Source organism: Lepeophtheirus salmonis, chromosome 6 (assembly GCF_016086655.4).
Source record: "Lepeophtheirus salmonis chromosome 6, UVic_Lsal_1.4, whole genome shotgun sequence".
NCBI lineage: Eukaryota > Metazoa > Arthropoda > Copepoda > Siphonostomatoida > Caligidae > Lepeophtheirus > Lepeophtheirus salmonis.
The window spans coordinates 12,748,816-12,775,405 of record NC_052136.2 but is presented as its reverse complement, the minus strand read 5'-3'; the positions used below and the strand labels follow the sequence as shown (position 1 = coordinate 12,775,405).

At 31.0% G+C, this 26,590-nt stretch overlaps 1 protein-coding gene across 20 annotated transcripts in view; it reads left to right on the top strand.

Moving 5' to 3' along the window:
* The window catches only part of Lar (tyrosine-protein phosphatase Lar), a 455,460-nt gene that overhangs the window by 335,623 nt on the left and 93,247 nt on the right, over positions 1 to 26,590 (top strand). For 2 of the 20 annotated variants that reach the window (XM_071889551.1, XM_040715861.2), the window contains exon 1: positions 11,842 to 12,059. The exons of the other annotated variants lie outside the window; for them this stretch is intronic. The gene's annotated coding sequence lies outside the window, so the exon portion shown is untranslated. Of the gene's footprint in view, positions 1 to 11,841; positions 12,060 to 26,590 lie in introns of those variants that run through there. 20 annotated transcript variants of the gene reach the window in all.

Sequence of the window (26,590 nt, the reverse complement as noted above, 5' to 3'; positions counted from 1 at the left end):
GTTCAAAATGTTGTTATTGATCATGACAATGAGAGTTCAAATCCCTTCTCCTACTCAGCAAGTGGGAGGGAGGCAGTCACTTCAAAATGAATAAATCAGTCAATCAATTTACATACAAATAATATTGTATGTACATAGTAGTGTAGTCTCTCTCTCTCTCTATTAATAAATCCCGGTTACTTTTTATGATTATTTTGTATGTGTTGTTGACATTATCTGTAATTATTATCAAAGCTACGTGTCGACTGTGTATATACACGTTACTCCTTATGTTTGTAATGTTTACAATTATAGTTAGGGGGTGCGGTGTAAAAAAATACACTCACTAAAGCAGGAATTACAAACCAGCTTAGGAAAGCATCACATCATTTTCCCCTGATTAAATTTTCATTCTTATAATGAGAAAATGGCTTTCAAACTTGATGAACGTATTCAAATCCTCACACTTTTGGAATATGACAAGTGAGGAGGTCGTAGCCAACTATTTACAATATAAAGAATCGTGAAAGGAGTAGAAAGGCTCATAGTTGATCTAAAAACCCACTCATCTGTCCCCCACTGGCTAATTGTCGACTCTATTCGACTGATTTTTTTAAATATATTAGTCTCCGATTGAACGAACTTCCCTAATTACAGCATTGTACTCTAGCGCAGTGGTTCTCAAATGAGGGTTCCTCTTGGTGTACTTAGAGGCACTCCAATGAAGTACCCATTGGATTTGGAAAAAATATATACATATATATTTAAAAATAGGATCAATTCAAAAGTCCTCTTCCGACAGGGTGGGGGAGGGGGGGGGGAGATAGTTAAGAGAAAGAAGAAGAATGGCCTATGACGTCATAGTGTATAAAAAAGGTACTCTAACCGTTATAAACAATCTAGGAAGACGATATATAGCTAATCTTGGTAATGGTTATACTCTTTGACGTCATTATTTAAAAACTTGGGTTAGTGGGTGGGACCAGCGTTATGGTATAACCTTTTATTTCTATTAACATTAGCCTCTATGTATCCCTTATGCTGACTCATATGACATAGGGCAAATATTGACCCTAAAGCTATTTGCGTTGATAATATTCTTAAAATTACGGCTTTCAAAGACTCAACAAATGTTGCTATAAGATGGTTCTAAATAAATAATGAAGACATGTTATGTAGTTAGATAGGGTCTGGAGGAGATGATAATTGACACTAAATAGGGTACATCTAAAATATTCCTATTGTGTATTCGTATATTGCCTCCTCCATATGTGAAAGAGGCAATTCCATGACAATAACCGCAGAAAAGAGGTTTACAGCTTCAAATAGAGTGCTTAAGTCCGTTAAAATATTCCAGATCAAGTGAATTTATGATTATGCAAGACGTACACAAACAACATGCCCTCTTGTTCATACAAGTAATATTCAAATCCCTTCTGCATTCCCTGTCTGTTTATCTAGTGAAATATGTAGACAGATCAATTGCAAATGTGGCGTGTAGTTTAACTCGCTGGGCCTGCAACCGTTCCAGCTTTTACATCACATAACAGCCAATACAGCCTTTGCACAATTTGTGTGTGTGTTTTTTATCTTTTTTAAATGTGCGTGTTAAAATAATAATGTATGTTTATGAAGTAGTATCATATTGTATCAAGTGTACATTTTGGATTTGCACCCTCAACATTGATTTCTATCAATCACCTCCCCCCCAAAGAATTGATACTAAACGAACGAGCAAAGCGTGCAGGCCTAAAAATTAATAAAGAAATTAACTTATTACCTCTTTAAAAAAAAAAAAAAAACTTTTTTTCTAACAAAAAAGTAGGAAAAAAATACACATTAGAAATTGTATTATTGATTTAGCAAAAAGTCCTTGGAAATGGTGTATTTGTGTGTGTGTTGTAAACAGTACATTTATGATTCTTATTATTAATAACCGTCCCCCTCAACACACAGGTTTTTGCTTGCTTGCTCTTCTCCTCTGACGGTGGCGGTTACTTCATATATATATAAGTACTATGAATAAAATATTAAGCATTTTTTTGTAAGTCTGTCTTTTATGGCTTGAGGAAGGAGGGAGATTAATAATCGTAGTAGTAGGAAGAATGATCATTTTATGTCATTTTGAAGTAGAGTATTTTGAGAAAATGTCCCTTTTAGTATATATATAGGTCTTAGACGGTACTCTTTTTGATTTAATATTTTTCCTCCACTCTTCCTAAATCCCTTTTTCTGCTAGGAAGAATCTAATAATCCATTTTGCCACGATTTGAGGCCTTCCATGACATTTTAATTTGGAAAAAGAAATGAATTCTTGGATGGAAATTATCACATAATGTTCCTCCTATTTTTGTTCAATTATCATCACTTTTATCACTAAATTATATTTTGTTTATCTTGGACAAAACAGAGAAACCTTGCAAAAACTACTGAAATTATTACTAAACATATTAAAAAAGTATTTTTACAAATACTAAAAAATAACGTCGTACTGTTTCTTACGCATAGTATCATCATATTTTAAGCTGTGGAACATGTAAATTGCAATTAAGCACAATTTACACATAAAAATCCTTATTTGTATTCAATTTAAAATGGCCTGTTCTATGCCTTGAACTGCCTGAAAGGCCTTAAGCCTTATACTTTATAAAAGTATTATATTTGATTATTCTCTTTGTGTATAGAGTAATAAAATGAACACCAAAAACGTCACAGCCTACAATCCCTTTTTTTAATAACTAAAATGGCCTTTACCACGGTTAAAATACCTTGAGAGGCTTCAGACTACGCCAAATCAGTTTTTTTATTGTTTCTTCCAAAATAGGGCTTGAAGCAAGAAAATACTAATATGAACCCATAAATGGGACAGTCTTAATATTCCTCCTCATTGTATATATTATAGGTCGGGGTCACCATTGGGGTACTTGTGCCTTTACGAGACTTAGTATAGGAAATTAAAGTAAACACACTTAGTTATTAAAGATCTTCATTTATTAACTACCTCTCACTCCCTCTGATCCCTCTTCCAATCAGGGATACCACCTACCATGTCTAAACATGGTTACTACATATTTATATATGTATAGGTATAGAGAGATCAAAAAATTTACTATGTCTAATCCTATATATTTATTTATTCAAGCGGTATCATATAATATACCATAATAATATGTAAAATCTAAATTTGCTATACAAATCGTCATACCATAACTACAAAAAAAAAAAAAAATAATAATAAAAAAAACCAAAAGACGAAGAATAAACATTACATTATCAATCAAATAAACATTTTATTGTTATTTGAATCGATAAATTAGCCATGTGCTCCTAGTAGAGTACCTACCTACCTACCTACCTTGGTTAGTATATAGTTTATATGTAGTAGTTGTATCCTGCTTTCTAATCATAACATTAATATACATTTATGTAAGAGAAAAGGTTCTTCCTCTATGCTATATTTTTGGGTTTGTTTAATTGGATTGCATGCTTTTGTTGTTGTTGTATTTGCAAAATGTACATACATTATTTTTTTCTTATTATTAAGATATTCAAATTTGCATTCTCTCTTCTTACCCCTCCCCTCCCACCTTTCATATTCTTTCATAAAGGTAGTAATGCTTTTATGGTTACGATAAGTGTTTCTCTTTATGAACATTCATAATCATTGCGGATAGATTCGTGGTTGATGAGTTTTACAAATATATATATATATATATGAATGGACCTTTATCTATTAAAGAAGCCTAACATTATTCTCACATATACTATGTATGAATAGTACGTTGTTACCTTTATTGTATCACGCAACCTTTCCTCCAAAAAGAAACAAAAAATGCTTCAAATCGAACCATATATATTTTATTTACTCCCAAACTATCACTCTCATATTTTTTTTTGACCACTTTTGAAATGAATTGCATATTATATTAAAATCTATATAGTATTTTATTCGATACTGTACTTAAAAGAGTAGTTATTATACATTTGTATTTCTGTATGATAGCCCAAATTTATTCATAGAAATAATAAAATGGGCAATATATATATATACATAATTATATGACGACGACTACAAGGGATGAACAAGAAGTTGGATTCCTGTTGTTTTGGAAACTATGGAATAACATCTTACTTTGTGTATTTATCAAAAAGAATAAATTATTATGAAATAGCCATGATGAATCAAGGGAGAAGAGAGAATCGTCGACCCCTGACAACAAAATACAGAGAGTATTTGTGTGTTAGCAAGGTAAAACTGAGATAGTGTCGTAAATTATAAGAACTATGGCTAATTAAAAAAAAAATGACATGATCAACCTGACAATTTAAAGAATGCCTTGAACGAGAGCGGATTGTTTGGCCTTTTTTTATGTTTTTTTAAGAATTTCAAAAATCCACAGCTGCTCACAAAAATTTAAAATATTAAATTTTCAGGTACGGAAAAATTCTTTAATTTAGTTGTCCACCCCCTGTGGACGCCCCTGATTATAATGTTTATTTTCAAACTAGGGGGACGTGAGGAGATACCTAGAACCTTAGCTATAGTTTAGCCCCTGATATTGGCTCGGATATGACCTTTCAAATAAAAATTAATCAACTTCATATTCTTTCATGAATTGTTCTTGTTATTATTATTATTTACTTTTTGAAGGGGCTCGCCCACTTCATTCGTCGAAAAATACATATGTAATCCACACTTAATTTTAGAAAAAAGTCATGTATGCTTGCTTTCGTGTTGAGGGACCACACATTTATTGTGTATGTATGTAAAGAGTTGCACACTATGAAGACTTTAAAAAAAAAAAAAAATGCTTTCGAATAGATCAGCTTGACTGTCATGCCGTTTTATTAGAATTTCTCCGATATTCATTATCAATTAAACTCTGAGTGCGATAAGCTAGTAATTTCCGGACTAATTTCGGTCCTTCACGTGCATCTGAAAGGCTGCATCCTAGGATACTCTTTTCTAAAGAAGTAAATAATATTAACTTGTATAGTCAAATTGCGCATGTTGCAAATCACCTGATGAATAATTTAGAAGAGGGGTGAGGAATAACTGGTTATCCCTGGTATTATTGACATTTTAATACAGGAAAAATTTTAGCGTCGGAGGATCTTTGATCAAAGATAATTATGCTGGTCCCTTTTTTTTATTAAAATTTAATTTTGAGATTATTATTATTATTATATTTTTTTTAAATAATTTGGGTCCTTTTAGATTATTCTCAAGTTAACATTTATGTAGGTTTATATATTTTTTAACTTGTGTTGATATTTTTACCCTTAATGGCGTATTTTTTTTCTTTTTCAAATCACCATTTTTTATTGTAAAGATATTATTTAGATGACATTTTCTAACTAAAGAAAAAGGTATTTTGTAATTTATTTTACATGTTTATTTTTGTATTGAAAAAAAAATCTACCATGAAAGGGACCGGGACAAAATCTCTCTCTAAAAACTATCCTAGATGGTTTAATAATTTGACTTTTTGAATGAAAATGGCTAATTTACCATTATTGTGTCTCACATTATAGAAATCAAATACTTACACTTATATTACTTATAAATAAATAATAGTGACGTAGTTTGACACAAATTAAAATGAATTGATAGCATCAATGCAACCTTGCTAATTAAAATCCCCGATTTAATGTATAGTTATATAAAACGTAATGATAGCACAATTTGCAACTTGTACATAAATTGCAACAGTCTATGATAATGTTTCCTTCAGAGAATTTGACTCTCTCCCTCTCCCTAACTCCCCCCTTGAGAGCGGTATATTGTCCCAAACCATATGCTACGTTTCTCTTTTTCTTTTTGTATACATTCATATATTCAATCATTTTTATTTGTGTGGAAAATATATTTATATATATAAACAACATATTTCGTTATCCGCAATGACTTTCTTTTTTTTTGTTTTTGTATCATTCAAGGGATTTTTTCTTTGGTGTGTTGTACAAACGAACTGTTGATAATAGTTATTATGATGATAAAAAATATGTAGTATACCGAATTGACAGCCTAAACATGAAACTTTGATTTAAAACTGCTATACATAAACTCCCTCCCCCCTTACTTGTTGATATATTTACAATAAGCTTTCACTTTTATTCTAATTTAATAGTTGTTTGAAAGGAGAGAATGTCCCCCACCCCCAACAAAAAAAGTAACACACACCTCAGATATATGTCCTATAAAAATATAAATTTTGTTTTAATAATATTGAAGATAACTCCCCAAGAATTATTAAGTGTTTATTATGAGCACACTCACACGTAGCTACTCAATACTTGGATGATCTCTACTCCAGAATGAAATAATAATAATAACAGCTTAAGAAAAATAATAATATGACGTTATGAATGATGAGATAGGGAGTATTTTAGACTCTACAGCTTTACCTGGGTGAGCCTTAGCTACACACGTTAAATTCTACTAGCAAAACGTCAGCAAGATTTCTAACTACATTGTTAACTATTTGATCAAATAGTTATATATGGTATACATCAGGGATAATTTTATGCAATGTACCCTGTATACACCAACAATGTTACATTCAAAACGCCTGCAAGATGTCATTAATATTACTACGTTGATATTTCTTGGCTAAAAAATATGTACGGTGTATTCACCAGGTAGCACTATATACCTATAGTACACCCATATACACGCCGCTCGATGCTACATGAAAAACGCTTGCGAGATTTAATTAATATGACTAAAGCGTTATTTATCAAAAATGACTGTTATTCAACATTTACATGTCCAACATATATTCACCCACATCAACTTTGCAATAATTAATATATGTAGATTATGTCTGGATACTTTTTTATTTGTTCGTGAAATGTAACGTTTTTTTAATGGTTGAGTTGATTTCAGGATTTCAAAAGAATGACATTTTTGCGTGAAGGAGAGCTTATTTAATCTACAATAGGGATTTTATATAATGATAAAAAATAGCAAATAAAAGTCACTTTTAAGAATAAAGAAATATATATAAAAAAAATGAAAAAATGAAAATCAGAAGCAAGAATCATAATTGAACCTAAAACTGTACTATTTTTCAAATATTTACTCTTTCCTTCCTTAAGCCGCTACGAGTTAGACTAAATGTCCTTTTTTTATTTTGTTTAAATCAAAATATAATTTCAATAAGTGGGATGGGCCCCTCTTTTCTGCGGCCCCTGTGAAGCCAGGAATATCAATACCTTTCAAATATGAGATATGTTAACTATTGATATTTGAGTAAATACAAAAACATTGAGTGTCGGTTAAAAAATGATATGATACCATGAATTAATAAGAATTGTTGATCTACAACATTAATTATCAAGGAAAAAAGTTTACTCATATGATAATTATCTGACATATAGATAGGACCTCTGGAGTTGCAATTTTATAAAGAGAGAGAGAAAAAAAAGAGAAGTGTCAATGCATGCATCGCTACAAACATGTGTTACCTTTTGAAAGTTTTAATCACCCAAGCGCTCCTTGTAACTTAGTAACTATGTATCCATTAACAACCTTTGATGAACGGGATCAAGAGCGTTTTCTTTAGATCCCCATCAAATAATACATGGCTTAGTATTATTAGAATCCTTTCTAAAAATGAAAGTAGTCAGATGGTTGATGGGTTGGTTTCTATTAATTCATACTTTTTGATCAGTGACCCTTGTCTGAGGGAGAGATTGAGTTTCATATGTATCTGTCAGAGAGATGAGATAGAACATCTGTGACTGAATTTGTGTATAAAAGTGGTATCTTTTCTAAGCATATTGTAGAATATACAATTTCTACGTCTATTATTTAATTATTACAGCAGTAGTCATTTCAATTAGCAACTAGATACTAAGTTTGAACTTTTAAAGTATGCCTATATATTATGTATTTACAAGTATTTATCATTTGAACTTTATAAAGTTCCATAATATAGTTATCAATTAGTAATTTTGATTAAAATAGTTAAAAAAGGACACAATCAATATATCGACCATCTAAAGAATATTCAATTATTGACTTATTATAATCACAAGTACAGTATTATCTTGAGATACGAAGCCTCCAGTATACGAGGTCTTGTCTTTCAATTTCCACTGCTTCTTGATGGGGAAAAATACCGTGAAAGCGAAGACATGGGTTGTAAAATCTTATGAGGGCTCTGCTCAGTTAAGCAAATAATAATAATTAAAAAAACAAAACAAATTTTGAACAATAATTAAATGTATTTTCTTTGTTAAGCCCCAGACTTTTCAGCTAGTGGCCGGTGCTTTTTCTTTAAACCATTTTGCGGGAACGGATATTTTCCCTTAAAATTTCGATAGGATTATAATTATGGGCCTAATTCTATCAATAAGTATTTATATTATAAGGCGAAATATTGTGGCGGCAAAATAGCTTAGGGCAAAAGTACGTAATGCCTTTTCCGTCCATGTGTTACAAGGTGAATTCTGAGATAGAAATTGAATTGCCATACGATTTTTTATTGAAATTTGGTTAAGGGCCGAGAAATCGGATTCAAACCTCATTGTTTTTGACTTACGAGTTTTTGTGACTAACAAGCTTGCTCCAGAAACGAATTAAACTTTTATGTCAAGGTAGTACTCTTCTCCAAGTTCTTGATTCCATTTTTGGGTTGCAACTTGTACATCATTATATTGTTATATTTAGGGATGAGCTATCTAAAGAGAAAACTATATATATTTAAAAAAAAAAAAATAATAAGAATAGGTTCATTACTTTTGTTTCCGTTACTTACTCTGGTTGATTGTCTACATAGAAGAGAGTAGATAGATATAAATCCTCTCAAAGTGAATATAAGAAAGAAGAGTCAACCACCAGATGTTGGTTCACGGACTGACGAGTCATCAATATATATAATTTTTTTGTATACAACATGTACATATATTCTATAAAAATGAGAAAGATATATGTACATATAACCATATAATTGGAACCTTGGGGAACGCTTCTCATTAGTTATAGACTGATATATGTATGTCTCTTAATCAAATCCGTCTCATTTTTCAATTTGTTGGATCAGAGAGGGGGAGTCGTTTGCGCCTTTTTGAGCAATTACTCTCTTGTTCATCATTTCGTCATCATATTTTCTTACTATATAGTTAGATAGATACAGGAATACTCTATTCATGCATGGGACATGCACTCATTTTATCTTTCCCTTTTTATCTTTTTTTTTTTGGAACAGTTAAGGACAAGTTAAACGTCTCACTTTTCAAAAATAAAATTGGACGCCCAATAGTCTATACATGAAACGCTCTGTCTTTTTCTCCATCCTTTCTTTGACCAATTTAAGGCTATTATTATGATCTGTATACTGCCTATGTCTGGTACAAAAATTGATTTGCAAAATTTTGAGTTTTTGGGATAAATTTGAATCGTTTTTATAATTTTTACTAAAATAATTATGATATAAGGGGAACAAAACAAGTTTTTAGATGCTTAATATTCAAAATAATTAATTAATTATACTCCTAAGAGATTCATTCCCCCGGAATATTATCGTAATTTATGTTCATGCAACCTAACCAGCTTATTATTTTTAAATTTTTAGTAAATATTGTACACTAAATTGACCAAGAATCAATCTAGACCAACCTTTTTAAGGCCATTTTTTAATAAAATTGAAATTTAAGGTATATTCTATAACTTCAACTAGGGTATAAAGCACATGAAGAAATAATAAATTAGATATTAACTTCTAAGTAAAGTCCTTCATTTTACTCGATATTTTGGTGGTTAAATGTTTTTTTATTAATAATAATCTAGATAAATTAATGAATAATTCATTTTTCAAATGCTGAAATGTTTGCATCAATTTATATTTGCTCTTATTTTCATCTATATTGGTCTTTCATATCCAAATTTGACACTGAATCATAGGTATACCCTACAAACTTGATATATTTTTTAAAAGCTTTAAAGGCCAAACCGTACAAGTTGAAAGTTTTAATTGTCCTTTTCGTGTTCTACGACTTAAATAACATTAATCAGTATGGGTTTCACCCTCCGCGCAAAAAATGTTGTTACCTGGTGTTACACAATAATACAACTGTATCACATGTTAAAACGAACTTTGATTGATTGAATTGGGACAACCTACCTGTCCGTTCGGACAGTATATGCACTGAATTAGCCTGTCTGACCATGGCGTACTAATATTATCCCCCCCCCCCTGCTTGTCTTAATTTCCCACTTGATGATTTGAGTCTAAAAACTAAAATGGTAAACAGTACGCCACCTTTCGGTATCAAAATAAATACAATTTGACCTTCCTCCCATTTAAGATTAAGGATTAATTCTAGATCTTATTCCTTTGTTTTTGGCTCTACCGTACAATTTGATTAAAATTATATACATTGTTTTCCTAGACAATGGGAGTGCAATGAAAGGGGGAATTGTATTAAACAATTATGTAATCAATGTGTTTAATGAATTAAAATATATTTTTCCTTGCTTGATTTATTTATTGTATTTTTCAGAATAATAATTGATATAAAATATTATTTACACTTCTTAAGACAATCTTTGCACGACTGTAGTAAGTCATTTCCCTTTTTACTTTTTATCTATTCTACTAATAATAATATGAAGATAGAAAAATAGCCTTCAGTCGGTCAAGAAGTAGAAGGAAAAAAAAGAGTGAGTCTACCCAATATATTTATTTCACTAAGCTCATCAAAAGAATATGGAACCGTAGGTATGGTATTGTGCAAACCTCCTCTTCAAATTCTATTTTTTTATTACATTTTGGGTCTTTAGTATCAACCTTTGAGCTTGACATCTCAAAATTTAATGGTCTCTTACTGTTAACATATATATTTTTCCTATAAAGTCGTATCAAAATCGGATTCTAACTTTTTCTGTAATCCTGCTTAGAAACAGAGGCGATTACATAACCTCTGACCAACTTCATTGCTGAAGGCCAATATTAGTTCGTAGACTCATGATACGTGATTCGTTGAATATCATTCTTTGTGGATGCAGACCATAGCAAATAATTAAAGTATTGTAGAAATCCCTATATCAAGGCTTTCTCTCAGAATAAATATTAATATATCAAAGTATTCATTTGAATGCTTTCGAGCAATTTTGTGGACTTGGAACTCTAGCAATTACTATATACTTATAAAAATACGTACCTTAGACTCCAAGGTATGATCAAATAAATTAGTTAATAAATAAAAAAGAATTATTGATTTGATAATTTTGTAGCTCAAGGGTGGTTTAGATGGGAGGAGAATTTATATATATATATTTACGAAAAGGAGTAGAGATATGGCAACACCCCATGTCCTTTGCATGATGTATACACAATGTATCAAAAATTGATAAATATTTTTATTTTTTTTGCATGACATTTATCTTTCTATAAATATTTAATGGCCCTACGAGTTTTCTTATCTTTCTTTCACTCCCTTTTTGTAAATGTAACGGCTTTTACAATTTACATAGCTATGTATGTAGAGATACGGTAGAAGAAATCCAAAGTTCAAATGAATGTTGAGTGGCAGGTTATTTTATCCATCATGATTTAGAGGGATGTCTATTTACACATAGAACAAGCAACAGTTTTTTACGACCACGTCTCTTTCCTTTTATTTCTCTCTTGCTTTTTCCTTTGCTTGGTTTTTTTCTTCCTCTTCTTTTGCTTTTTTCTCCACGAGCTTTCGAATATATATATAAAGTATATATTCATAACTGAAGAAGCGTGGCTCCCCAATTTCTCCCTACCTTACACACACACTGAAAATGCACATCAGTGAAGAACAGGGGGAGACACACATTCACACACAAAAAAAAAAAAAAAAGGTTTTAGAAGAAGTAGAAACCTCAGTGCGTTTCTAACACTCTGAGAGTGAGGATTTGTTATATATATTTATTTAAAGTTGTAGTTTTTTTTGCATGTGACAACTATGATGTATTGATTTGACAAGTGATTGTGTATTTACTTTTTTACTTAATCAGTGGAGATATCCCTTTGTTCATGAATACTTAAATAATAAATATATAAAACATAGCCGGTTACGGCTTTTTTTCGGAAGAGATCAAAGTATTACTTGTGATGTATCCTTTAACTTTTTTTACCACTATAATTAGTTTTTTTTTCTTTTCTTTTTTTACATCTCCATTATGTGGGGCTTACGACGATTTTGAAACAATGATCCTTATTAAATATTCGTTTTTCAATTTGACGTCAACTTTGTAACAAAAAAAAAAGAAGATTTTGTGACAATTCTTTTATTTCATTTCTAAAGAGTTATGAAAAAGTTTATATATATATATATATAAGAACAACAACTCAACAAACAATTAAACTCTTAGTATCGTAAAATGTCAACCCATTGATTACTACTTACACCTCATATTTATTGGTGAATGAGCACAAAAATAATGTGCCACTAAAATCAAAAAAACTATGTTCATTATAGTTTAAAGCCTTCATAATTTGGCCGTGGTATGGTCTTTTAAAGCAAATTTATACATTTTGTATTATTTATTGATTGTAACCTTGACTTTTTGCTACTTTAAATGCAATGGTCAAAGCTTTGCATAGGAATTGGCTGATACATTTGTTCATAGTAATTGAGGAATATATATTAAGAAAAAAAAATATCTATCCTATTTTAAGTAGACATTTCAAAATTGTTCAGTAATGACAAAATATTTTTGTTACGCTCTAAAATTTATGTAATAAAAGATTTACCAGATAGGATATATTTACATTGATAAAAACCATATCATGGGCCTATATACAAAATGCATTTACGCAGGTTTTTGGCATTTTTTGCCCCCCCCCCATATTTGCTTCACAAAATGTACGTACTGTATTATACTTGTGTTAGTCATTTTTCATAAACCCTCCTACCTGCGCACATACATATCCCAAATAAAAGTAATAAAAAAAATACCTTATCATACTTACAGAAAAAGTTGAAATTGAACGAACAGATTTGTGATTACTCATTTTTTGAAATTTGACAAGATGGGCAAATCATTGATATTGGGTAGCTTTGAGCTGGAAAGAAAGGCTTATATTACGGTATCAATAAATAATTACTGTGAAGTTGAAGTATTTATTTTTAAATTCTAAGAATAAATTTGCCTAAATTTTAAGGCAAAATACATTTTCAATTCCCATGTTCTTATTTTTTATCTGTTGTGATTTTCCTTTAATTGGTCAGATGTGGTTGTACTGATTAAGTATATGTAAAAATTATAGTATTACAATTACTCCGTGGGACCTGGGAGTCTTATTTGAAGTATATAATGTATATTTCCTTCTCTAGGAATGACCGGGGCGCGAACATACGCACATTTAGTTCAAAAGAATAATTTTTCCCAAGCTGTTGTCCATTGAGCTACGTCGTTCCATCGCGCTCTTCAATAAAACATGAACTTCACTAATAGTTTGTCTGTTGTTTCTTCCTGCTTAAAAAAATCCCTCTTGCAAGAAAAGAAAAAAAATTAAATAGTAAGTGATGGACAAGCTAATTCTTTGAGATATGTATATATAGTAGAGGAAATAAGTATTTGATTCCTTTCCGATTTTCAAGTTTGCCCACTGACGAAAAAAAAGACTCGTTTATAATTTTATGGTAGGTTTTAAAAATAAATCAACCTTAAAAACACAACCGTAAAATCTTGGCCGACAACTTCCTTCCCTTGGTGCAGGGCTCTGAAAATGGGTGGTGTTGTAGGTCTTCTAGGACAATGCCCAGAAACATAGCTGTCTGGAAGAAGAGAAATGCGAAGTACCTCATACCATCTTCATCACTAAGATTTGGATTGGATTTAGGGAATGTTTCTCTGCTGTGGGGAAAGAACAACTTTGCCATATCGAAGGGATGATGAACGGAGCCATGTAACTTGAAAATCTTGGATAAAAACTGTTGTGACGCTAACAATAATGAATGGCGCGGAGTAAACTTAGTATGCGTTACACTTTATTACAAACGTCATACTATCTGGCAGTATCCAGCCTGTCAGGGTATTTATTGATAAATATAAGTACGCAAACATCAAACCCCTAAAGATATTAAAGGAGGTTGAGAGGTCGGAGAAAGTGACAAAGTGATAATACACAACAAAAACCTCCTTCCTTTGGAGCCGGGGCACTAAAAATGTATCTAACGGCATGATACTTAACCAAAAAATATGGTCAAAGTAATAAAGCCAGAAGAAGATCATTAAGTTCAAGAAGTAGGCTAACCGGTCTCCGGACCTCAATTCTATGTAAAATCATAAGTGGGCAAACTTACACAATTTCGGTATCCTCCGCGAGAAACAAAAGGTCCTATATATGTGAAATGACGATGAAAGGGAATGCCTACTTTTGCCTACCAGGAATGGGTGGAGGAGAGCTATTATTATTATTATTATTTTATTAAATAATTGTTTCTGAGATAATAATGATATTATATAGCTACCTCTATTTCTAATCTAATATAATATAATAAATAATTCTGCTTCGTTATCAAAATACGACTCCTTTTCTTTCATTAACTAACTCACAATACGATAATAAGAATAATGATAATATAGAAACGTGGTGGATTTGTTTACTCTGTGTTTTGGGATCCTGTAAAGACTTGAACAATGTAGCGTTCATTTGTTTTATTTGTTATTCAAGGACTACTCGTATGCTGTTGGTATGGAAAGTCGTCATCGATTATTTATTATTCGATTATCGTTACACAAAGTCATAAATAATAGTATGCATATATTTAGATGACTATTAACTAGTGTTGGGGATCGGTCTGAAAATCCTAGACTGGATTGATACCTTTCTAATTTTTGTAGAATCCAACTAATTTGGACCTTAAAAAAGTTTGGATGGGTCTGATATAAAAATTAGGTCATGATCCGTTTCATTAATAAGTCGGTAATAATATCGGGGGTCAAAATCAGTCAAGAAAAAAAATCCTTTTTAAAAGAACGCCCCCCCCCCAAAAAAAAGGTCTCGTATTGAGTCTCAACACTAGTTTTAGGCCTCCTAGGTTAATGTACCTATTGAACGACAACTACAAGCATACAATGTAAACAATTAAGAATCAATTGGAGAGACCAAAAGTTTTTTTTTTTTCTTCTTGTTAGTTTTTTCATTGTTGTTGAAAAAGTTGTATATATGCATATTACCACAGGGATTCTAAACCCTTTTTTTTAGTGATGGACCACTTGCAAAATGTTGATTTAACCCAAGTACCCCCTTACCTGCACAAAACATTTTTCGCTTCAGTGACAGGGGAGTCCTTAGGATTCTATTTAGGAGAGGGCTTCGTTTTTGTAAGTTTTTCAACTACAAAAATTATTTTTTTTTGGAAAAAATCAATCAAAAGTTCATTGCTATTCTAAAAAAAAATCAAAAATCCCAAGTAATTCACAGAAAACTTCAAAAATCCATTGCTATTCTAAAAAAATTAAGTTTATTTGAAAAAAAGACTAAAAATGCAAAGCTGTTGACAAAAAAATAAATTTAAATGATAAAATTTTTGAAAGAAAATATCAGATATTAAATTTTTTGTAGAAAAATTTAAAAATCCATAACTATTCACGGAATATCAAATTTTCAAGAATAAAACAAAAAAATCCTTAATTTGTGGGGGTGGGGGGGCTACAGCCCTACCAGTCCACCCCTTGCGGACATCCCTGAGTTATGTGGCACTTTTAAAATATTATTGCAAAATCTCGCGTAATTACTACATACCTAGATTTACAAGCGTGATGTTTTTTTTGCTTTTTAAATTGATTATTTGTATAAGTTGTTCTAAGAAAAATAATTTTCTGTGGACCTTTTATACATATACTACTAATATATTACATACTCAAGGAAGAATGCTGCAATTGTCTAGTTATGAAGTTTGATGGAAATGTTATGGACATATCTACAAATAAAAGTTTCATTAACTTTTTGTCCCCTATAATCAACATAGGCTCTTTACACCTGTCATTATAGCCTTAGATACTCCGGTCTAAAATATTGCATGTCCAATTAATAGTGTATGTGTATTTTGTATAATTCGAATTAAAAGAAAGTGTAATATAGCTCATTGGACAACGCACTCGGGATTTTTTTTTTCTTGAACTCAATCTACATAGTCTCGAAACTCGACGACTCCAAGAGAAGGAAATTTATATAATGTACATGGACTTCACATACAATTCCTATGTCAGATGGAGTAATTGTTATACTATAATGTTTACTTATATTATTTAATCAGTGCAACTCCATCTATCCAATTAAAGGAACATTAAAAAGAAAAATAGTAAAACACTGAAGAAAAAAATGTACTTTACAAATGATCCTTTTATAGTTGCTTTTGAATCGAGAAAAAAAAAAGAGTATTATAGCCCGAAAGATACGCTACTGTGCCTACTTTTTTATAAATTGATTCTTTTCTTCCGAAAAACGACTTTCGATTTATTTAAAGACACCTCCATAACAATATTTACATGATCTTTGAAGGTTACTATTTATTTTGTAGGTTATTTTAGAATAATGAAAAATATAATTTTGCACATTGTGCTACACGGGCATATTGATGGAGAACCTAGCATGAACAAGTGCAAAACACCGCGTCAGTTGCGCTTGATTACTTTAAATCCAGAGCTGTATCGTATTTAGTCAAATCCCTATGACATTAACAATTCATTTTTTACCACCTGTCAATTCCTCTTCTCCCTTAATTGTTGATTGATTAAACACAAGTTACCTGTTGTCGGCATTGTAAAGCTGTAAACAATTCCCTACTATTTATTGAATAAATAACATTCAACCAGTTGGGGGAAAAATGAGCCAACTACTACCATAGAATTCTAGAGACTTGGTATAATCATGTAAAATTTTTATTCTTACATGAGGGGATATCAAAGGAGGGATTGGTTGAAAAACAGAGGGGAAAGAGTTCACGTCATTTTTTATCCCATTCCTGTAAGAGGGGAAATAAATAAAAACCAATTCTCGCCATACGTGGTTATTCCATCTATTTAGCATTCTATGGTACTACGAACTAATTTTTGCAAGTTTTTCCTTTGTGTCTCTTAAGAAAGAAGGAAAGGCTAGGATAAAAAGAATAGAAAAAACACCTTCTTGAACTTGAAAGGGGCTCGCTTTATGTTCCTTATAAAGCATACTTTTTGTAAGTAGAGCCTAATACATGCTTATCAAATGTAGGTATTTTCATGGGGATACTAAATGAAATGCAGGGGGATTTAGGGGGGGGGGGTAAAAAGGCATCAGCCTACACATACCCATCCGTCTGTATTCATTAGAGTTCTTAAATAATAATAAAAATATAATATTGTTCATAATAAAAAATAAAAAACTTATATTTTTGTAAAGGAAGTTTCTTTCTTTGTTATGTCTCTTTTCTTTATCATCACAACATACTAATAAAGTGCTTTTTGGTTAGTGTTGCTGCATGGTTTCATATTTCTTACAGCTACTATTACTACTACTTATCTTAGAGAGTGGATGCTGTTGTGTAGGTGATAATGATGTTTAAAGTATAAAAATATTTTTATAAAAGACACATACATCAAGAAAAGTAAATAGAAAGCAACTTTCTGTGTTTCACTACCTCAAATTATGAAGTTCATATATACAGTATACATACATATGTATTTTAGACTGTCCCGTTTTTGAAAATACCTTTTCTACTGAGAAGAATCAATACACTTTGGCAAAGTTTGAGGCCTCTCAAGCTGTTTTTTGTGTCGTACATGCCATTTTCATTTGAAAAAATAAGATGGAACGAATTAGGTCAATGGACAAAACGCTCGGGAGAAATTATTATCTCGAATTCATTGTGCGTAGATTCACGCCTTCATCATTCCTTCAAAGAGCATTCCTAAATCAGATGGAGTAAATGTAATATAATGTAACTCCAACTGAACAATAAAAAGGAGAATTTGAAAAGAAAGGATTTGTGGCTATAAGTTGAGCAAATTTACCAAATCTTTACAAGGGATTCAATTATATATACATAACTCTTTTTTGGCCTAATATTTTTTACCCCCGCAGAAATACTTTTTCTGCTAAGGACAACCAAAGAAACTACCTTTGGCGTAGTTTGAGGCATTTCAAGCCATTTATGGTAAGGTACTGGCAATTTTAATTTGAAAAAATGGATTTCCAGTTCGGTATAGTCCAATAAAGTTCCTCCTATTTGTTCAACAAATATGACTTCGACAATACTTGCATTTTGCTATAGAGTTTACTTCTTTTTATCTATGATAAAACAGGGAAACCCTGCATTTTCTTTAGTGATAGTTGTTGGAACAATAAGGAGAGGAACATTATTAGGCAATTTTGACCCAAAAGTCATATTTAAAAAGAATAATAATTAAAAGGGCTTTAAAGGCTTCAAACACCAGTGTTTTTTGATGGTCCTGAGCAAGGTAATATCATTGTGTAGTAAGGAAAAAAAGGGTACAGTCTAATGATTATGTAGATATATAACATAACTATTTCACAAGGTCATATGAAAAAGATATGAAAGATGGAACAAAAAAGTTAATATAACATTTTTTGTTGTTGTTGAAAACTAAACCTTTTTTTTTTTTTTTTTTTTTTTTTTTTTTTTTTTTTTTTGCTTTTGACCTCTTCTTTATTTATTCATGAATATTTAATGTGTATTTTATATAGATATCGAATAGATGTATTGTGCTTCTTGTTGTTAGTTGGGGGTGGTTAGTGTTGCACCTATAATGCCTAACATAGACTTCATGCTTGGTTGTGGTAACAGGTTAGCTTCTTTTTTTGTTTTGTTTTAAATAAATGTACATATATAACATTTATTTAGTTAGTTATATATTCTAGAAATTATGTACTTTAAATCTAATTTAACATTCTCGGTATTTTATTTTACTCTCTCTCTCTCTCTCTTTCTCTACATATTAGACTTTTATATTTATTTTGCATTTTATATAAATAATGAAATTTCCACAAAATCTTTTTGTGAAAGCCTTCATAATATACATATATATGTATGTTTCAAACAAGTTGCAACTTGTATAAGTCGATTGTACAAGTTATAATTTATACGTTTGATTTAGTTACATTATTACCAACGTTTCATGGATGATCCTATCATTTGATTTTGAAGTAAGTAGGTGTCGACAAAAAGACGAAATTTTGATAAACTATGCTTTAATCAAATGGATATGCACTCTCCTTTTCCTTTTAATGTGGTGCGTTGAGCTTTAGGATATACGCTCGTTGTACATTGTTATTTATTAGATCAATTAGTCATGTAGTTCTAAGATATTACGGGTACACTTAAAAATGAGGTCCACAAACAAACTTTAATGAGGAAGAATACGCTCCTTTTTAAGCGTATGATGAGACCTCAACAAGACACGAGAGTTGATACCCTGCATCATTAACATTAAATACTCTTTCATCCAGTTGTTTTATTTATTTGAGGGAGTATGACTGTCCTCACATCCATAGCGGTACGTCGATTGATAATAAGCTGATTTCCATCGCAACCCTATCGTTGTCATCAAGTGGAGGAGTTAATTGTATTTACGAATAATGTGGATATGTCCATTTGAACTTTATAATGAGCCATAGAATATCTCATATCAATACGTAATTCGGCTTTTTTTAATTTTTTATCAAAAATTAAAAAAGTTTTAATACTTTGATCATGTTTCCTTTATTATGATCTTTATTACAAGTTTGACTGTAAATTCTTCATTTTGAATCTTTCATGTATTTTCTGGGCTGTAATTTGTACTATTTGCTTATATAAGTTACAAAAATTAAATAAAAACAATTATTATTAATATTTGCTCATAGATATATTTATTATGTTACTAACAGATTCAATATATAAGGGCCTATTACTAGTTAAATTATTTTCAAAAACTCATTATCGAGCCAGTAATTCTTTGCCACACAAAAATACATATATTTATAATTCAAATGACTCCCTTGGGTCCCCCTTCCTCTTTAATACGCATAATATTTACATAGGTGCAAATGTGGATTAGTTTTTTGTTTTGTTTTTCACTTCCAAGTTATGATTGATTTAAATATAATTTTGTAATGCAGTATTTTTTATTCATGTACGTGTCATGAAAAGGAGTTAGTCCTGTCATTTTGTTCCCTTTATTGTATCTCGCAACTTCTCACCTTAAAAGAAACATAAAAAAAGACCTAAAAATAGTTGGGCAATTATTTTCAACTATGGAGTTATATTTAATTAGCGGTTCTACCCGGTATTGTCCGATGTAATTAGGTGTCCTCCGAAAGACAAATTTTACTTTAATAATATGGAAGATAACGTTCGAAGAAATCCTGATGGCCATTTGCGTGTTCTACGGCTTAAATAACCATAATAAATGTGGGGTTCACCCTGTGTGCAAAAATGTTGTTGCATGGTCTTACAGCATATGATACAGAAATATGTTGAAGGAAAATATCAATGTACCGTCAATTGAACTAAAGACCAATCATGACTCTTTATTGATAGGGTGTGGTATTTTGTATAATTGTATCAGTCCTTAATATGGGACTTCATATCCCGCGCAGTTATTGGTCCTTGAAAAATATCCCATATTTTAAATTGACATAGCTAATATTAAATTATAAAATCTTCATCAGTTTATCAATTGAAGTGATTGTTTAGATAAACCTACATCCATAGCTGGAATACGGCTTAAATTATGTACTTATATTCTTATAAGTATTGGATATTTATTACTCCAAGATAGTACATGTAAAGTGATCATGTCGACACTCAAAGCCAGTTTAAACTATTTGCAGGGCTAAGTTGTTTCCGAAATTTTTAATTTAATTTTGAATCGAACTGTATTATTAGGGTTGTATTTTACTTGAATACAAAGCTTGAAGTATTTTGAACACAGCCATACAATTAACAGGGCTCTATAGCCTATATGTACTAGTGGGGGGAGACTTAAAAATAAAATCTGGTCATTTCAGGAATAGCTACTACCACTTTGGGCTTGAGGTTGCTGTGGGATATAGGCTTTTTGTCGACTTGGTCTGGTTATATCTCTTAATGGGTATTAATTGTTTATTTAAAAATAAAAATAAACAAATTTTAAGGGTATTTTATTAAAAATATTAACTTAGGGAGTTAAAGTAACTTTTTTACTATCCGATAAATTATTAACCTAAAAACAAGAAAAATCTCTCAGTTTGAAATTTTTTAGTTAATAGAAACTATTATTCAATGTCCTTTATTTTTATCAAATGACTTTATTTTAGAAAATATTTTGCGTTTCTGTCTTAAAGAATCAAGACCCTCCATTTTTGGAAACCGTACATCCCTATTCTTTTTACAAAAAAGTAAAAAGTGTCAGCCCACCCTATTAGCCTCATCATACTTATTACTTAGATATAGATGTAAGACTTAATAAGTAAAAGTTGGAAGAGTCTTATTAATCATACCACAGATTATCTTTTACTCCGTCTTCTAGTAATTATTGTAACTCAATATGATTAATGGGCAATTAGAGGAGGAAGAACAGGGAAGAAGAAAAATAAGTAAAAAGGTTATTATTCTCTTTCCTTTATTCCTTCCTGCAAAGATCCTTGAATAAGAAAGAAAGAAAGAAATTACCTTTAAAAAGTTTGTTAAATTCCTTGTGTAGTACATATTATACTAGTATTCCTTCATTTTGTCCTGATTTTCTAAGACCGACTTGAAAGGGCATGAAATAAATTTAAAAGAAACGGAAAGAGTTAATCCTATTTGGGCTTTTTTATTAATGTGCTTCTATATCATCATTGAAATGATATCTACTACACTAGAATCAGCAACAAGTGAGGAAGAATAAAATAGGCAACTTTGTAAGGGATTCATTAAAATTAATCCTATAACTTATTTATATAGATTATTGCCACGATTGTATCTACAAATATCACGACTTGGACATAATTTGGTATTGCATACCGTACATCTCAACTCCTTCTTTTCCAAAGGCCCTTTTAAATGTTAAATTAAGATTAGATTTCCGTTAATTTTAATTGCGATGTTTGATTACGCAACCAAAAAGACAGCTCCAACAAAAATAAGACTGCTGTGAAGATGTTGGAGTTACAACAAAAAAGGCAACGCGTAGGCGAATTCATCTGCGGCGGTGAAAGTGCTGAAAAGGCTGCGGAAACTGTCCAGACTGCCTACAACATGTAGAAGTCCATAACAACTCCCTAAAGCCAAAACTTCTGCAGCAAGAAAGTGGCTGACTTTGGCCTGCCTTCATGGGGTTCTCCTCCACCTCTCACCTCAATCCCTGAGCTTCGTAGTTTGGGGAGTCTTGGAGAAGAATTTTTGCCGCACCTCTCATCCAAATTTAGATCCACTCCGAGTTGATGTAATGGTAGTGTCGTACGCCACTAACCAAGCCTATATGGTTAAGATCTGCCAATCTCTTCGCTGGCGTGTCTAGGCTATAGTTTCTTGTACAGTAGGACATATCAAATTAAAAATGTGTAGCTAAATTTAGTATTTAAACATATCCCAAGTTGGTTTTGAGTTGTTTTTATTGCAAGTTTGAGTCCCCACTATGTATTATTGTTGGATACACATGTGACCAGTTTACACAAAAGCAAGCTAGAATTATTTTTATCTAAATGGCCCATCAGGGCCCTGTTTATGCTTCTACATCCGGTATATTAAAATAATAGTTTCATAGCATTATAATAATAGAAAAATAGCCCCAAGAGTACCTTTTTACGTATAGAGGACTCATTTTTAACAATGAGCGTGTGTAGCTAAATCCCAGAGCGTCAAATTAAAAAATTTTAGGAGATACCTTTATAAATTAATAAAAAAAACTCATTTTTAACAACGAGCCTGTGTAGCTAAAGCTCAGCGCGTTATATAAAAAAGAAAACAACGAATCTATCTATATTATGGATAGTTTGTCTGTTCATCAACGCCTAATAATTCCGAGCAATGTCCTTTACTCCCTCTAGTACATACATAGGTGTATTGAGAAAGATAATAGACATCGACATAGGAAAGAGATTATTTGTTTTTCATTAAACATGAATGTATGTATACAATACAATTAAGAGATTAAAAGTGCAAGATTTTGTATGCCTAACCAAATAAATAGGATATAATAAATCTGATATTAAATTATCATTATCAAGTGGGGAGATGATTAGAGTGCCTGTAGAGTACTCGTAGGTGAAAGGAATATGATTATGACAAGTAGAGGGGAAAGAGGGTATATTATCATGCAATTTATTTAAAAGTGATGTGACACTTAATATCTATTGTGTAGTAGACATAGTAGTAGCGTTGAACCAAGAAAACCTCTTTTAGTTTTATTAATATATATCAGATATTTGAATTACCAACAAACAATGCTCTTATGGTATCAGGTTACAAAGTTAGCACATACTATTAAATATTATTTATCTTCTTCTTCGTTTTTTCATCATCATTATCTCTTCACTTTTTGTCTTCTTCCTTTCTGTTTGTCTTTGGTTATTCTTTACTGCTTATTTAATATATAAAAAGGGATGGGAAAAGCGTCGAGAAGAGTAAGAGCTTTCAGTTTAAAAAAATTGAAAGGGTTCATAAAAAGAAAAGACTCGACATGATATGACCTTTACCCAAATAAGTTCATCACCCCAACTCCCCTCGATACTCTACCCCTTCCAGGTGTCAAAAAATGTTCAATTAGTATCCTTCATTACTCCAAAACACTTAACGTCAAAATCACACTCAATCTCATAAAGTATTAGAGTATTATATGAACGAAAGTGTACCTTGAGCCAATAGTCAAAAGTGTTAGAGAAGTATTCAAATTATGCATATGTTGCTTTAAATATTGCTAAATAGGATATTTTGAGCTCTTTTCTTCATTCTTTATTTTTTATCAAATCAGTAATTTTTGATCCACTAACAGAGAGAAGTTGAACATCTTATAAGTTAGTTATGTTATTTTAGTCGTCGTCTTCCTAGGATAGAAACTTAATCCCATGACATATTTATAAATCTATTTTGAAAAATGTCGATATTGATTAAATAATTGGTAATACATATAGTATAGATAGAAGCTTCGGTTTTGTACAAGTTGATGTCATAAAATGAGATGAATGATTTAAATTATTTCGGTGGAGATAATGCAATTATTGAATATTCCATAGATAATCGATAAATTAATGATGTAATTTTTGACTAGTTTAATATATAAAAAAACTAAATTATAACTATTATGTAGCACATTATTAAGTTCAAATGCCCACCTGGGGACATTATGCCTTCTACCAGTTCCCCTTAAAGCTATTGTTCCTCAACGATATTTCGTTTTAATATATAAAGAAATGAGGTTTATACGTCATTCTTGTTTATTTTGGTTAAAATGGATGCTCCCTTTGAATTTTAAAATCAAAATATATAATATTTATTACAATAAGACGCATTAAATGTTTGTTTTCTGTTGGAATAATGATGGAATTATACTCTTGTATCATATTATATTTGTTTGTCAATCCATGAGTCGTCCTTTCTTGTATCAATAATCAATTAGCACTACATCCATTCGAAACTATTTTGCCTGTGTTTGAAATCAGTACGTAGTAAGATTTTCTTGGTGTATGCATTGAAATTTTTGGGCATAGTTATATGATTTTTTTTATCATAAAAGAACAATTTAATGCGGTTTATAGAAATAAACATTTCAAATTTGATGGAAAAATTCAATGGGAGCATCAATTTTAACAAAAAATATACAATAATATTAAGGCAAAAGTATCTAGCACCATTTTTTGTTTCTAATTTTGTCTCTCAATCTTAATATAAACCCACCCTTTAAATATACGAGGGATCAAATGCTAATTTTCTCTATTAAATGTGTGTCCCAAAAACTTTTTATTATACCAAAAATCATCCATTTTTTTGCCATAACCATATGTCAAAAAGGGTCATTTGGAGATCTTGATTTAAATTCAGGTGGTACTCCACTTACCACTGCTCAAGACAACTAATTTTTCACATAGCAATTTTATGGATCTGCATATTTTTATTTAAAAGAAAAAGGTACTTGATCTATGTACATAATACCTATATTAATCCGTAGATTTCTCTTCTTTTAAACTTTGCCTATGAAAGAATCGTCTCTTTATTTCAATGTTACATACAATATATTATGTAGTTTGATAAAATGTTGCTACATACCCCTTTCTACATTATATAGGATAGGTATACCTGTATGATGTATAAAAATGATTTAATTTTCTATGATATTTAAAATATATATGTATATATTTTGAACATACATAACCATATAAATACATTTATTTTCTACCTTTATTCATATATTATTTAATGGATATGTATGTCTATACAAGGATCACAAGAGGATGGAGAGAGAGAGAGAGAGAACTGTTGAAATATGAAAATAATTTGAATAATACATTGAAGTAGGGAAGACAAGGAGAATACTTATATTCTCCTTTGTTTGTCTAAATATCTCAAAGTTCGTTAAAAAAAAGAAGGACAAAACGCACCTGTTAGGTGAGCCATGGAATTCGAGAGACTGAGAATAATCATGCATTATTTGTATTCCCACATGAGGGGTATACAAAAGGAGGGATTGGATGAAAAAAAGGAGGGAATCAACGCCATTTTTTACTCCATTCCTTCATGAGGGGGAATAAAAACAAACAAGCTAATAATCTGAATGGGCGATTTGTGATGAAAATGGTGTATTTTGTGCATGTTAAAAAAAAACCTACCTTCAATATGGCAACTCTGACAATTTGAAGAAATGCTTTCAAGAATGTTAGCTTAGAAATCATGACGTATCATTACAACAGCTGTAACGTGGGAGACGGGGAATTAAAAAAAAAGAAGTTGGCAAGATTTACTCCAATGTGGATTCTCAATTATACTCTTGAGTCCAACAAGGACTTACAAGTTTAACTCCGCAACAAATCCTCAAGTTTACTCTCTGTCTTTTATGAGGACACACGAATGTTCATTCAGGTTTTGAATGTAGTATAAAAGAAGTTCACTCACTATTCTGGTGTTAAATAATAATGACAACAGCTGAGGAAAACAATCATAATTCTTCAGATTACCAATGCCAAAAAGGTGGCCTAGCTATAAAATACACCAGGTTTTTATCACTTTGTGTGAATATTCCATGTGTCCGGAATTCTATGTCTTAGTAGATTCCTTATTAGGGATGTGAATATTGGCTACATAGATTATGTCATAAAAAATATAGTAACTTTGAGAAACGACGTATTATCGTTGCAAAATAGCTGTAGGCAGAGACAGAACTTCAACACTTTTAAAAAATCAAACTTTACTATAAAATAAAGCAAATTAGACAAAATATAATTATTAACTTATAATGTACTATAGCAAATTAAGCTATAATATAATTTATATTATAGATCATTGATCAGTATTATAAATCAGATAAATCCACTCTCACAATTTAGCAACTCCTTAAAAAACAATATGCAAAGCCTTTTTTGGAAAAATTTTGTAAAATTAAATTTTTGGAAGAATTTATTTTTTGGATATTTGGGTCGAGGCTACAGCCCTTCTAGCCTACCCCCTGAGGATGTCTTTGAGTGAGTAT